Source organism: Capricornis sumatraensis, chromosome 14, assembly GCF_032405125.1.
Source record: "Capricornis sumatraensis isolate serow.1 chromosome 14, serow.2, whole genome shotgun sequence".
Taxonomy (NCBI): domain Eukaryota; kingdom Metazoa; phylum Chordata; class Mammalia; order Artiodactyla; family Bovidae; genus Capricornis; species Capricornis sumatraensis.
Window position 1 is genome coordinate 64,706,891 of NC_091082.1, and position 16,549 is coordinate 64,723,439.

Here is a 16,549-nt window from a genome sequence, read left to right on the forward strand (position 1 = left end):
GCTAGACTGTGCATGAAGAGAGGGGAATGAGCAAAGAGAATCTGGTGGCTGGAAAAATGAGTGGGACTAGCATGGCTGACCTGGGAAGATCCTTCAGTCCAAGAGATGAACACATGCGTTTCTCTTTCTGCCTTCACAAATCACGACTGACCCATTCAAGCTGGATTCTCTAAGCAGGGCAAAACAGAGGTCAGCCTGACATAAACCCCTGACAGTAGACCCCTGAAGATTTATGTAGATTTGGGAGGATTCTGTTTTTTCTTCTTTCCAAACTCACATGCAATGCCATGGGAAATCCTGGATATGTCCCACGAGCTGGGCAGGGGACAACTGAGCAAAGGTTTATTAACTGATGATCTGAATTTATGTCAGAATTTCGCCTGCCTTGCTGTTTCTGTGTGGATCAAACATATATAATTGATATATTTCTCCTGCCATGCCACAGCACTAACCAAACGATGGCTTCACTTTCCTTGTTCTATTTCTAGCTAAGATAAAATCACATTTAGAGCTTGAATGTTACTTTAGTCTCATTAATTAATGTAACAAATGCTTCCTAAGTGATGCTGTGCTAGTTGTGTGTGTGTGTATGTGTGTGCATGTGTGCTGGTGGGTCTGCGCACGTGAAAAGAACACATCAATTGGTGATTCCTTAAATATCTTCCACTCTTTGAAGAGAGCTGAAGCTTGCACACTGTCACCTCCCACCCAGGCCTGAGTGCTCTAAGACTTTAATTGGAGCATGAAGATGTATAGTGGAAGAAAAGTACAGATAGATATTCTTGATGGAGAAAGTTTTACATGCTAAGACACAGGCAACGAAGTTCAGATGTTTGTAAGAAGTATTTCATTCATTCATTCTATAACTATTTATAGAGTACGTACTGTGTGACCAACACTGTCCTAGTCCCTGGATACTCAGCGCTAAACAAGGAAAAATCCTTGTTCTCATGCAACATTCATTCTGAGAGACAAGGGACAGATCATAAATAAATTAGGTAACTGCAGATAGTGTTAAGTATTATGAAGGAAACAAGATAATATAAAGCATAAGTTGGGTGGAAGACATTAGATAGTGTGGTCAGGGAGAGGTTTAGTTTTGCTGGAGAGTAGGTTCTGTGATAGGACTGTGAGATAGTCAACTAGCAAGATCTGTATGTGGCAGTCCTTGGAACACCATGCATGTCAGGCCTGGTAAGTTCTTTCAAGATATTTCTAGAAAACACTAAGTACTTTAATTCTTAAAGAAGTGAGATCTGTGCCCACTCTCCTGAACAACAGTCTTTTTTAGTACCCCATCTGCATGCTAAGTCATCACTTCAGTCATGTCTCTTTGCAACCCTATTGACTGTAGCCCACCAGCTTCCACTGTCCATGGGATTCTCCAGGCAAGACTGGGAACTGGTTGCCATGCCCTGCTGCAGGGGATCTACCTGACCCAGGGATCAAACTTGCATCTCTTATGTCTCCTGCATTGGCATGCGGGTTCTTTACCATTGGCACCACCTGGGAAGCCCAGTACCCTGTACAGAGGAACACTTGATATCCATGCTTGGCAGCTAAGTGGAAATGCTCATTCTCTAGTTATTCACTATTACATCTTGAGTCAATTAACTTTATTCAATGTCTAAATGCCTAGGAGGTTAATCTTGACAAGTGTATCTGAGAGAGCTGTAAGAATTTTTCTTAGTTGTTCATAAAATATTTCCAAATCACATTTAACCTCAGCTTATTATTTTTCCTGTTTTTCATTAAAATTATCTCACACTGAAGTCTATCCACACAGAAATCAACAAAGTTCCACCACTTGTATAAAAATGACCAACTACAATTTTGAAAACATAAATGTTATTTCTTTACTTCCTCACCTAAGGAAGAAAAAAGGTCTAAGTGGATTTTTCTCAAATATTCCGGTAATTCAAATTTTCATTCAGTACAAATACAAAATATTTTAACTTATAGAGATAATCAATTTTTTTTTCTTGAACACCCAGGACTGATCTTACTACAACTGAGTAATAAATTTGACTCTGAGCTTCCTGGCAAATAAGGCAGAAAGGGAAACATAATAGACAGTGAATTTAAGTCAGTGGTAATTCCTTTTGACATCTTAAGACTATTCTCTCTTGTTACGTGTTTCTGTTTGATATAGCAGTTTCAGATATTTACTGATAAGGGCAGGGGGTGGGAAAGGAAGCATTTTGGGGGTTAGAGATTCTGTTGCACTTCATATCACACTATAGACTTTTTTCTACATAGAAGGCTAAATTTCAAGCACTGTTTTTATCTCTTGGAGACTGGGTGGAAGATGTCAAGAAGTACAAATTCAGACTAAAGTTGAATTTATTGCCACTGGAATTAAAGACTGGGCTTTTGAACCATCAATATATATGCAGGAGTGATCGGAAACAAATGGAAAAGTCACAAATCCTGCGAACAGATTGTTTCAAATCTGAGGGGGATTTGTAAACCCTCTTGCTAGTTTTAGTTAATAAAATACTTTTTAGCAAACATTCTAAAGAAGATCACTTATGTTAATTGTTAATTGTTTTGTATTGAAGTGAATTTAAAATAATTTTATCCTAAATGTTTACAGAATAATTAAAGGCTCTTTACTGGTTACAAACTAAAGTGCCCATCTTTATTTTAGATGCTTGGGGTTGGTCAATATAATATACACACTGAAAAGGGTCACAAAATCATTTGAATGATGATTGTATTAATAATTAGTCATGCCACATTATCTTTTTTTGACGTCCCAACTTTTTATTTTGTATTGGAGTAGAGTTGATTAACAATGTTGTGTTAGTTTCAGCTGTACAAAAAAGTGATTCAGTTATACATATACATGTATCTATTCTCTTTCAAATTCTTTTCCCATTTAGGTTGTTACATAGTACTGAACAGAATTCCCCTTGCCACATAGCAGGTCCCTGCTGGTTCTCCATTTTATTTTATTTTTAATTTGTTTTTTTAATTTTGAAAATGTGGTAACACATTTACAGGAGACTTGGAAAATACAGAACAAGGTTACATATGGTTCCACTATATAGTACAGTTATTTTTTAAGTAGATAAATTTTTAGTTTTAGTTTCAATATCAAACTCAAAAATTAATAGAATAAATATACAGAGAAGTAGAAGGATATAGTAGACCTGAAAAGAACTGATTCAACAGAACTAAGATTTATGCAAATTTCACACAACAGCCGGATACAAATTCTATTCCAGTTTCCATAGACTGTAAGCTGGGAGACATATCCAGACACATAAAACAAGGTGCACAAATTTCATGGTCTAAAGGTATTGTAGTCACATAGAGTCTGTTCTCTTTTCACTGTGGAATTATTATAGGTTTCAATTATCCAAAGACACTTGAAAATAACCCACATATTTTCAAATCAAACCATATTACCTTCAATTAAGTATAAAGATCTTTCCAATCACGTAACCTAGAGATCACTTCAGCCTGTTGACTGCCAGTCTTTTATTTCTCTCATCCAGCAAAGGTGGGATGGATCCCTTTTCCTTAGGGAAGAGATGTCTGTGGTTTGTTGCCTTTGCCAATAACACAAATGTTAGTGAACCGGATGGCAAAGCTGTGGCCTTTGGCATCTTTCACACAAACCATATCAAAAGAACCAGGAGGTCCCTTTCTGTTGGTGATCACACCAATTCTTCCCAGCTTAGCACCTCTGGTCACCATATACAGGTTACCAGTGTTCAACTTGGTGGAATGGGGACATCTTGTTTGTCTCCAAATCAATCTGAACGGTGTCATTCACTTTGATGAGGGTATCAGAGAGGTAGGTGGTATGAGCATCATGAGTTACCAGATGAGGGATTCCTTTTGTGTTCAAAAAGGTCTTTCTCACTTGGTACAACTTGTGCTTAGCTTCCTCAGGTGGACTACAATGAACAGCAAAGGGACCCTTGGTGTCATAAAAGAGAGGGGAATTCTCTCAGGTCTTGTTAAGGCTGATGACATCTATTAATCCAGCAGGGTAGGTTAGGGTACATCAGTTTGGATCTCTGCCATCAATCTTTTTTTTCTCTCTTGTATTTATTTATTTATTTGGTTGCACTGGGTTTTAGTGGTAGCATGTGGGGTCTAGTTCCCTGACCAGGGATGGAACCAGGGCCCCATGTGTTGGGAGCACGGAGTCTTAGCCACTGGACCACCAGGGGAGTCCCTGCCATCAATCTTAATAAACTGTCACACATGCAGATCTTCTTCATCTCCTGTCAGAGCACACTCAAGTCTGTTCCTTAGAAAGTGAACTTGGAGGCATGTGGGGACTGGTAGATGGACAAGGAACAAGCACCTGGATCAGTTTTTCAGCATCCAGTGCTTTGGAGTTGCTACATGCTTCAGATACTTCCTGGGACACTGAGTCATGGCAGTGCTAACCATGAAAAGAGGATTCTTTAACCCTTTTCAGCTCAACTAAACTTTGAAGTCAACTTGGTTCTTAAACTGACGTCTTCTCAAAGTGTTAAAACAGAAAAAATAATTCCTGATAATTGACATCCATTCAAAATTGCAAATTCAAGATTTCAGTGTCTCCAAGTATAACCAGAAAAAGTAAGCCCCTAAATTTTATTCCTTCATTCATCCTTTTGCTCATAATTTGATCAGTTTTCATTGAGTACCATCTACCTGCCGGGATATTTGTTAAACTCAGGATAAACTGTGGTCTCTTGGGACTTCCATGTCATTAAAATGCAATGCTGTGTGATAGCTGTCATCCTGAAGATAGGCACAAGTGTTACTGGAACACTTGTGGAGGTCACCCTTGCTAGATGAACAAATTTGCGTTGATTTTTGGAGAAAGTGGCCTATGAGCTGTAAGCCATGGAAAGAGCAGGGAGTTACTGTAGTGACATTATATGTTTGGGAGCAGCTGGTTCAATGGTAGAGAGGCACAGCTGAGTGAAAATTCAAGCGAGTAGCATATATACAGTGGAATATTGAGTAAGAATAGCGTGCGGCAAATGGAACACTAGGATAGAGCTTTGTATGCCTCACTAATTTGGCATTCTCTCCTAAAAGTACCCCTAAAACCTTTGAAGGGTTTTGACCGTTGGATTGGGGTGATCAGATCTGTTTTTTGAATGACAGTGCCAGTAGGAGTGTGGCAAATAGATTGAGAATAGGGTATGAGAACTGTGGTCTGGAATCAAGTTAGAATTGTTACAGTAATCCAGGCAAGAAGTGATGAGGTCCTGAGCTATAACTGTTAACTATTTCCCAAAGACATAAAAATAATTTTTTTTAACTCAATTCTGGGCCAGATATTTAAAACAGTTACAGGAAAGCAGAAAACCAATTTATAGGCAAGGCTAGTTCTTTTTATTTTCTTTTTCATTAAAAAAAAATTAGTGCATTAATGCAATTTCAAAGCATATGGTAGTTTAGAACTTCCTAAGGAAAAAAAAATAGACAAGTTGATATTAAATCATCCATGCTTACAAATGGACTACTCTCTTTTCAGACAGGCCTCTGCAGATTAGAGTGAAACGGCTTCCCTGTAGCTCAGCTGGTACAGAATCCGCCTGCAATGCAGGAGACCCTGGTTTGATTCCTGGCTTGGGAAAATCCTTTGGAGAAGGGATAGGCTACCCACTCTAGTATTCTGGCCTGGAGAATCCCATGGACACTGGCAGACTACAGTCCATAGGGTCGCAAAGGGTTGGACATGACTGAAGCAACTTAGTAGAGCAATCTGTAGATTAATTAGAACCAAACCTATACATTTCAATAGTAACATATGTTCTGTTATCTGCCAATCTATTTTCAAGGCTATATGAGTATGACTGTATGCCACTGTGAACGAATGAACAGGAAAGATCAAAGTCATTTGATCTGGTTCTGTGGTTTATAAAATTCAAATCAATATGAAGAGAAAATAGCAGGCATCAGACATCCATCTATGCTTGTACCAGGTCATAGACTGTAATTCTATCCAAGTACAAGTTTCCATGGTAAACAGGGCAAGACTTGCCAACACTTCACAGGCTTCCAAAAAGAAGCTATGTCCTCTTGGGAGAACTTTGTAACTGGAAAAGAAAATCTTCACAGATGAAATCTTCAGCAAAATCAAGTCACAGACTGCGTTTCTGCAGCAGGCCTTTTGCAAACACCTCATCAACAAATATGGCACTGGCAGTGACCCGTCCTAGGGTAAAGGTGGTTTATAAAATGCTCCTGCCAAACCTTGTTTTTATTTGCACACAGCTTCCTAGGGGAAAAAAACCCCCAAATATCTAACTTTGAGTTGAAATTTTCCACGTTTCATCCCAATCCAAAGGTTACTTTAAAAAGTTTTTTTTTTTTTTTGGAAAGTTGAATTAAAGTCAAGTGAAATTTGTAAAGTTTAGTCATCTGAGGAGGTATGTGTACACAAAGATCTCAGTGAGTAACACAAAAAAATTACATTTTCCTTTTGCTTGTGACTTTTGAAAGACTAAATCCTTTTGGCTCTTTCTTTTGAAACCCTGTCTCAGTTACAAGGACAGGAAACCAACCTTTTTTTTTTTCAATTTATTCAAACAGATTTTTGCCTAGGAAGAACTAATAAAATTTGTGGTTGTTTGTCGTGCTCAGACCCTCAGTCGTGTCTGCCTCTGTGACCCCATTGACTGTAGCTGCCAGGCTCCTCTGTCCACGGGGTTTCCCCAGGCAAGAATACTGGAGTCGGGTGCCATTTCCTCCTCCAGGGATCTTCCTGACCCAGGGATGGAACTCTTACGTCTCTAACATCTCACATCTCTTATGTCTCCTGCATTGGCAAGCAGATTCTTTACCTCTAGGGACACCTGGGAAGCCCCATTAAAATAAGACTTTACATATTAAATCCACTAGTAGCAAAAAAAATTTGGAATGTCCTCACATACACATACATTTGATATAAAAATATATTTACAAATCATGAGCATAATTCAAATGAATTCGACAAATCTACTAAGTAGCAGGCACTGAGAGTTCAGTGTTCCAGGTATATAAAGCTGAATAAGGCAAGTCCTGGCCTCCAGAAATATATTATTTGGTAGTAGAGCTAAGAGTAATAACAATGGCAATACTGTAAGGCAGAATACAGTAAGTGTGGAGGTATAAGCAGTGATGTAGGAACACAAAAATGGAGAAATTAATGTTGATTGGAGGATGGGGATAGTTTATTCTGAGTTTTGAAGAACTGAGAATGGCAAAGATCAGTGAGTTGGGAAGGACATTTCAGACTAGAGACCAGTGTGAGCACATGAATGGAGGTTAGAGATGGGACTAGTCAAGGTGGCTGCCAAGTTGGAAATGACAGAGGACGGAGTAGAAAATCAAGTTACGAAAAGTTAAAAAGTTAGGCTCAGAGTTTCTCAGTGGGTGTGCTACTGGTTTTGGGGGGTGAATGGGTCTTTGCTGTCTTAGGGAGTGTGTGTCTTCTAAAAGTCATCAGTGCTCCATGGCATTTTGACCAATGAAAAGAATTCTCAAATATTTTCAAACCCGTCCTGGGGACAGGCAGTATCAACCCTGCAGAAAATGACTGAAGGTGGCGTGGGTTCCAAATCTGGGGGCAGTCCTTAATTCTGTAGGTGGTGAGTATCTACTAAAACCATTCTGACTAGAGCATGGGCCTGAGCAGCCTTGGGATTCAGGACAATGATCTCTGGAGATTGAATCAAAGGGAAAGAATGGGATAATCAAGTCAGTCTATTGCAATAGTCTAGAGAAGAGTCAACGTGGACCTGAAGTTAAGACGCTCATCACTTTCATGCTTGAAAACATTAATGTACATTATTATGATTAAAATCTTCATTGAATTTGTTGCAACATTGCTCCTGTTTTATGTTTTGGCTTTTTAGCCACAAGGCACATGGGATCTTAGCTTCCCAACCAGGGGTGGAACCCACATCCTCCGAATTGGAAGGCGAAGTCTTAACCAGCGGACCACCAGGGAAGTCCCTATTATTATTTTTGCCTCTGCTACGCCATAGCACTGCCTTGTAGAATTCTTTGTGCTGTAGCTGCTTTCCTGTTATTTTTCTTTCCCCAAATTAATATCATATGGTAAAGTCAGTATTACAAAAACAAGATTTTTAGAGGGTGATCAAAACACCCTCTCTACAACACACTTTCTAATTATAGCATAAACACGTGTGGGTGTGGAAAGCTCTATTTAAAAAACAAGACAGAAAGAATGCTGTTTCTCTGTTTTGTTTTAGATAGTGTTTGGATTCTTTCACTGCTTGAGAGGTTTTTTTTTGTTGTTGTTGTTTTTTCTTTTTCTTTCCCTCTCTCTTTTTAAAAGAAAGGCTCTGTTGACAGTAGACTGAAAAGTTTTGAATCCCAGATGTCAGTTCAATGGAAACTCGAAGTGGATAGGCAGATGGAGTCTTTCAGAAGCACCACCAGTTGCCAGAACAGAAGACAGTGCCCAAGGCAAGGGAGGCAAGTAGCTTGTGTTGCTGCTCGGATGTGTGCTGGTGATGGCGAGGGGTGGGGAGCACGGCTGCCCCCACGGAAGCCCAGTCTGCACATCTCTAAAGGGCGTCCCAGGTCAGCACCGTGGCTGAAATCACATCCTCTAATGGGCCCTCTCTCATCTACATTGCTGCCTTCTTGTTTCCCCAAGGGACTTCGGAAGGGACCCACTCCAGTATTCTTGCCTAGGAAATCCCACGGGCAGAGGAGCCTGGCGGGCTATACAGTCCATGGGCTTGCAAAGAGTTGGACACAACTTACTGACTAAATAAAAACAACAAATATTGACAGAGGATCAACCACAGATATGTTATGCTTAACTTTTTTTTTTTTTTGTAAAAAACCCTCTTCACGAAACTTTCAGGTGTTTTTCCGTGGGAAACAAAATGGGATTTCAGGCCTCATTAAGCAACTGAAAACTTGTACCACATCTACGGAGAGGCTCAAGGACTTGAAATCACAAATTCGAATCTGATCTGAGTCATTAGTGAGGCTCTCATTCTCCAAACCTCATCTCAACTTTCAATGAGGTTCCTGTAAAGGGTCTCTGAAATGGGCTTGGGCCCCCACTCATATATTCCAGGGCTCTATTCCCTTCAGTTTTTTCTTGTGCAAAATTGTTAATTATTCTCTTCATTGAAGAACATACTGAAAAAAAATGATTATACGTTTTCAAAATTTTCCTGAAACTTTCTATGTTATAAAGGATTTATATATATATTAACCCATTAAATACTTTGAAGCTCAGAGGATTAAGGGCCTTACCCAAGGTCACAGGATGGAAATCCCAGAACTCACATCCAGGTCTTTTTGACTCTGAGCTCATGTGTTCCCTCAACAGTTTGCTACTCAGTTACCAGCACTTTGACCCCTGAACTGATGGTAAGGAGGGCCAGAATTTCTGAGCAATATGATCTCCCAGTTCTGACCCAGGAATCAGTTGCTTCAAATAATGAGAATTGGTTCAATTGGCAGTTTCCAAAACTGTCTTTTAGACATTGCTATTATGGCAACAGCTTTTGTGGTTCATGACCCTCAGTGGCAGGAGAGGCCAGTGGCCCGGCTCCTGGTGCCCCTTCCTCCCTACGTGGTTGCACTCAGTGACTCCCAGCAGCATTTTCTCCTGGCTGTGGTAAACTCCCAGTTGCTCCTGTCAGCAGCTTTTGAAAGGTCCTCTGGGTCATTCCAGAGTTTCTTGCTTCCTGGCATAGCTCCTTGCAGCATCACCACCTCAGCACCACCTCTAAGGGCAGACCTCAGTTCTGGTGTTTGACAGCAACTTGTGTCTTCAAATGAGCCCTCAAAGTGACTTAGGGGAAGCAAGGTTCCATAAGGGTCCACAATGTCATGCCGGGATTTGCTGGACTCTGAGACAGATTTAGGTCTCCTGAGTCTCCACTGGTTCAGAGTGAGTGCCTTGACCTTCTTTCAGAAGTCACGTGTGTTGCCTGTAAAATTTTTCTCTACATGATCAGTCCTCCCTTATTGTGTGGTGAAATGAGCCCCGGAAACCGCCCTAGGCATTTCCAAATGCTTTAGCCCTCATAATTTTTCAACAGTGACCCTGGGTTATGTAGAAACTCAAAATTTGTCTTCATAACCACTTAGCAATATGAGTAGGGTGAGGTTTATTTAGGGCTCGCACCATGCCAAACCCTAAAGAAAGTTAGTTTAGTTCAGTCACTCAGTTGTGTCTGACTCTTTGCAACCCCATGGACTGTAGCCTACCAGGCTCCTCCATCCATGGGATTTTCCAGGCAAGAGTACTGAAGTGTGTAGCCATTTCCTTCTCTAGAGGATCTTCCCGACCCAGGGATTGAACTCAGGTCTCTCACACTGTAGGCAGACGCTTTACCGTCTGAGCCACCAGGGACATCCCTAAAGAGCTGGACCACAAAGAAGGCTGAGTGCCGAAGAATTGATACTTTCAAATTGTGGTGTTAGAGAAGACTCTTGAGAGTCCCTTGGACTGCAAGGAGATCAAACCATCCTAAAGCAAATCAACCCTGAATATTCACTGGAAGGACTGATGCTGAAGCTGAAGCTACAGTACTTTGGCCACCTGATGCGAAAAGCCAGCTCTTTAGAAAAGACCCTGATACCGGAAAGACTGAAAGCAATAGGAGAAGGGGGCTGCAGAAGATGAGATGGTTAGATAGCATCACTGACTCAATGGACAGGAATCTGAGCAAAAGCTGGGAGACAGTAGAGGACAGAGGAGCCTGGCAGCCTACAGTCCATGGGGCTGCAAAGAGTCGGACAAAACTTAGCAAATGAACAACAACAAATCCACGCCAAGCACGTAAGTGCTTTCTATTAACTTTTAAAATCCTCATAGCACATTCCTGAGGAAAGTCCTGTTTTAAGCCCCATTCATTTACTATTTTTTAATTTATTAAAAAGACTTATTTGGCAGAATGGGGCCTTGTTTGTGGCATGCAGGATCTTTGATCTTTGCTGCGGTATGCAGGGTCTCTTGGCTGCAGAATGTGACTTCTTAGTTGCAGCAAGTGGGATCTGGTTCCCTGACCAGGGATGGAACCTGGGCCTTCTGCTTTGGGAGTGTGGAGTCTTAGCCACTGGACCACCAGGGAAGGCCCACCCCTTTTAAAAACAGGAAAAAGGAGACTTACAAAGTTAAAAAATCTGCTCAGGAGGTAATGCCTCCTGGTTCTTTCTGAATTCCAGAAATTTTTCGTGAATAAAGAAGAGTATATCACATTAAAGAATTTGAGTGCCTCCTTTATCCTTGCAGAATGTCACATTTTCCCCAAGGACTGATATCTTTAAGCCTCACGTGGTCTGAGCAGAAAACTTCTGTGGCAGATACTTCTTTTCTCACCTAACAGTCCTTCCTGGTTCTTCCTTGCCAAAATGAAAAGTTAGTCGCTCAGTCATGTCTGACTCTTTGTGTTCCCATGGGCTGTAGCCCACCAGCCTCCTCTGTCCATGGGATTCTCCAGGCAAGAATACTGGAATGGGTATTCCAGTATTCCCAGATTCCCCTTCTCCAGGGGATCTTCTCAACCCAGGGATTGAACCTGGGTCTCCTGCATTGTAGGCAGATTCCTTACCACCTGAGGCACCAGGGAAACCCCCTCTTTGCCAAAGTCTCTGGTTTTGTTCAAATGGCAATGTGCTGTGGAGGTTCAAGGGATTGGATCCTTGTTGGCCTCACTCAACCACAGAGATCCCAATTCTTCTTTGCATATTGGGTATAAGAGCAGGTCTGGATGAGTTGGGGGATCTTTGAGGCTCTTCTAGACAAGATGTTCCTGTTTGAGTGAATACAGAACCACGTGAGGAGAAAGCACCTTGTCCTCATTCTTCCCTTCCTGCTTTGGATAATGTTGAGCGAGGAGGTGATGCCTGGGGCTCAGAGAGCTTGTGGCCATTAGATTACAAGCCTAAGGATAGAGAGCAATGACCTGTGGCTGGCAAAATGGGATAATAATAATAAAAGCCTGGTTCTTTTTAAATGACATGGAGCCTTCAAACTGATCTTGGAATCACTTCTGAATTTCTCATGAAGTTGACAATAAATGTCCTTTTACTTGTGCCAAGGCTTCACAAAATGTGAGAAGTATGTGCCAGTCTGCAAACCGTTCTTACTGCTCTGTAAAGAGATAAGAACAGAAAATTGAGAAGAAGGGCTTCAATACTACTATACCTCATTGTTGTTACGCTGGTGACAGTAGATTTGTTGAACGAGCTATTGACCAGCCCGAGATGGACTGGAGATTAAAACAACAGCAATGCCACAGGGAACTTAGTTGATAATTCAGTGGACTTTTTTTTTTTTTCTTACTGTTAGCTAAGAGTATTCTTAACTCTTAAGAAGTTTGTGCTCACATGACTGACATACTCTCGAATTTAAACCGATTTATGTCACGTGGTAGAGACCTAGATACAGTTGAACTTTTTGCTTAGGGGCTGTCTTAACAAATGTGGTGTTCTGTTTGATCTGATTCTTCTGTGGTCATCAAGCCACTTCAGGTAAAGCAGGGTGGTATGGACTGGTCACTTACTAAGTATAGCAAAAGTATAATGCTGACAGCGTTTAGCTCAGGGCTCTGTCATGTGGTCCCTCAGGGGTCCCTCCCATCCAACCAGCCTGTCATGCCTCTTCTTCTCTCTCCTATTCTTGCTTTTACTCTCAGCCTGACATGAAGTCATCTTTAAGAAGTGTTTGAAATATTTTTATTTTTTCCTGAAGTATAATTGATTTATAATATTACATTATTTTTAGGTAATCACTATAGCATAGTAATCCAGTATTTTTATAGATTATACTCCATTAAAAGTTATTATACCTAAGGTCATATCCATGAAATATAGTCTAAAATCAATTATACGGATGCTAAATCAACTCTAAGATTTAATGCTCAACCATTGTATAAAAGAAGTTAGAAAATAAAGAATTTCCATATTAAAAAGTTATTACAAGATAATGTCTATAATTCCCCATGCTATACCATGTTTTCTCATTGCTTATGCATTTTGTACATAGTAGTTTGTGTCTCTTAATCCCTTACCCCTAATTTGTTCCTCCCTCATCCTTCTCCCCTAGTAACCACTAGTTTGTTTTCTTTGTGTGTGAATCTATTTCTGTTTTGCATTTATGTTCATTTGTATTTTCATTTTAAAAACATATTTATTTATTTATTTGACTGCTTTGTTGCAGCATACAGGATCTTTCATTGTGGCAATCAGGCTCTCTAGTTGTGGCTCACAGGCTTAGTTGTCTTGCGGTATGTGGGATTTTAGTTCCTCAACCAGGGATTGAACCCACGTCTCTTGCATTGCAAAGTGGATTCTTTACCACTGGACCATCAGATAAGTCTCTATATTGTCCTTATTTTAAAATTTTTGTTTGTATAATTTAAACAAAATTGTATGCAATTTTAAAGGTAACTTTCCGTTTAGTGCTTACAAAATATCATTATATTCCCTGCATTGGACAATACATCCTTGAATCTGTCTTATATCCAATAGTTTGAACCCTCCATTTTATCTCCCCTCTGTTCCCCACCCCCCTGCAGCTGGTAACCACTAATTTGTTCTCTAAATCTGTGAGTCTGCTTTGTTTTTGCTTTATTCACAAGTTTTTTGTATTTTTTAGATTCCACATATAAGTGATATCATGATATTGTACAGTATTTGTCATTCTCTGACATTTCATTGAGCATGATATTCTTTAGGCCCATCCATATTGCTACAAATGGCAGCATCTCATTTTTCATGGCTGAATAATATTCTGCCACACGTATATGTTAGTCACTCAGTCATGTCTGACTCTAAGACTTCATGGACTGTAGCCTGCCAGGTCCCTCAACCCATGGAATTCTCCAGGTAAGAATACTGGAGTGGTTGTCATTCCCTTTTCCAGGGGATCTTCCTGATCCAGGGATTGAACCTGGGTCTCCTGCATTGCAGGCAGATTCTTTACCATCTGAGCCACCAGGGAAATCCCTTATACATATATACCACAATCTTTATCCATTTGTCTGTTCATGGGCCCTTGGGTTGCTTCCATATCTTGCCTATTGTAAATAGTGCTGTTATGAACATTGTGGTGCGTGTATCTTTTCAAATTAGAGTTTAATGAGATTTTAGCAAATAAATTTCCATAAAGCCACTTAAAACTTTGCAACTTTAGGAAAATCACTGACTTCTTTGAATCTCAGTTTGTAAAATGAGAATAATATGACACTCCCACTATATAAATAATGATAATAACTAGCACTTATTGTGTGCTTGGTACAGTTTCAAGCCCTATATGGGTATTACCACATTTAGTTCTCTTAATGACTTTACGATGTATGTGCTACAACTTTATCCCGCTATACAAAGGAGAACTGTGATGAGGTGACAGGGCCATGGTTTGAATCCTGATGTGCCCACGAGAGCCCTCCTGCTTGACCACTATGCTGTAGCTCCTTATTGTAAGAAATTGTTAATATTATCTGATGAAAATATTTGGATCAAAAAAATAGCTCATCTAGCAATTTTGTCTGCGTGAACCACCCATTCATGTAATTGCATATTAATATGATTAAATGTTTAGAAATGAACCATTTCAGAGAATCAAAAAAGGAAAAAAAAAAAAAAGAAAAAAAGAATCAGCTGGAATATCTGGTTTCTGATTGATTTCCTGTTCAGAAGTTTCCTAAAAGTAAACTTAATTATAGTGTTGATCTTGGTAGATTAGAACATGTGAATAGCTTGGAGTATTTTGCCAACTGGACCAACCTTTTTCAGGTTGATCCCTCAGTCGCCAGAGGCAGTGGAAAGATCTACTTCATTCCTTGGTAATCAGCCTGTTTGATGGAAGGCAGGGCTAAGTCCAGGAAACATATAAGACCTGAATCAGAGGAGCTGGCCTTCAAGGCTGACTCTTTCACTGCCTGGCTAAGTGACATTGGGCAAATCACTTAACCCTTTCAAGTCTTTCTTTGCAGTGAGGTTCAAATTGAAATAATAGAGGTGTAAGTTGCTCGTCAACCATAAAGCCTTGAGAACGTATTTTTATATTTTCTATTTATATCGGTGCCTAATCCCTCATATTGACACTGTGGTATATTTGGAAGCAGTAGTATTCTTCAGTGAAAATTCCACTCTCTCCAAGACAAGTGATCTGGGTTCCAGTCTTACTCTATACCCAACCTTCTGCAGCAATATTTTCTTACCTGGAAAATGAGGGATGTGTGTGGATGGAGGGTTTCCAACTTGTGCCATTTCATCATCAAAAGTACTGAGATATTTTCTCTTCCTTCTTCTTTTTTTTAATAATTTTATATATTTTTTGGCTGCACTGGGTCTTTGTTGGTGTGCACAGGCTTTCTACAGTTGTGGAGAGCAGTGGCTACTCTTCCTTGCGGTGCCTGGTTGTCTCGTTGTGGTGGCTTCTCTTGTTACAGTGCATGGACTCTAGGCGCATGGGCTCAGTAATTGTGGATGCCTGCAATGGCACCCCACTCCAGTACTCTTGCCTGGAAAATCCCATGGATGGAGGAGCCTGGTAGGCTGCAGTCCATGGGGTCGCTAAGAGTCAGACACAACTGAGGGACTTCTCTTTCACTTTTCACTTTCATGCATTGGAGAAGGAAATGGCAAACTACTCCAGTGTTCTTGCCTGAAGCATCCCAGGGACGGGGGATCCTGGTGGGCTGCTGTCTCTGGGGTAGCAGAGAGTTGGACACGACTGAAGCGACTTAGCAGCAGCAGCAGCAGCAGCAACCTCTAAAGCACAGGCTCAGTAGTTGTGCTGCCCAGGCTTAGTTGCTCCTCGGCATGTGGGATCTTCCTGGACCAAGGATCAAACCTGTAACTCCTGCATTGACAGGTGGATTCTTTAGCACTGAGCCACCAGGGAAGTCCTGAGATATTTTCTTCAGCTATTTATTAACAGAGGTTGCTACTGTTGCATTTCCACATAGCTGAAGCACATCTAGGAAAGACACCAGAAACTGTTCTTTTGACTCATAGGAACAGACAGCACAGCTATGAATCGAAAGGGAACCACACAGACACCCTTCAGACGTAGTCTGCCAAGGGAGGGAGCTTGTGTGTGTGTCTGTGTGCTTGGAGAACACCCCAAGTGCCGCACTAGGGCGGACACTGCAAGAACACAGAGCTGTGAAGAGATGTTCAAATCCCAGGATGCAACTAAGGTTGGTAAAATGTGCCCTGCTTAGACTATCAGAGCTGCAAAGGTCAGTGTGGACAAGGAGGAAACTGAAATTCAGAAGGAACACATCAATTGCCTGAGGCTCCACAGAAGATCAGCAGTTAGCAGGCTAGAACCCACTTCACCTAATTCCCAGGCCAGGGGTCTTTCTATTGTGCCATGCAGCCTTATTTACAAAGATGACATTGACAAAATTATCCTAAGGAATCACTCAAAGAAATCATTGCAAAACACCCAAAGAAGACAAAACCCTTGACACAGTCAGATGATTTATGTTTTTCACTCATCTGAGACATGTGGATATTTTAGCAACACCTTCTTTTGACTGACTTAAAATAGGCACACATAATCAATAACATTCCCTGCATCATTGCTGAGAGT

At 40.7% G+C, this 16,549-nt stretch overlaps 1 pseudogene; it reads right to left on the reverse strand.

Moving 5' to 3' along the window:
• Positions 1-3,458: 3,458 nt before the first annotated feature.
• LOC138090283 (small ribosomal subunit protein eS4, X isoform-like) lies at positions 3,459-4,398 on the reverse strand (annotated as a pseudogene).
• Positions 4,399-16,549: the final 12,151 nt, after the last annotated feature.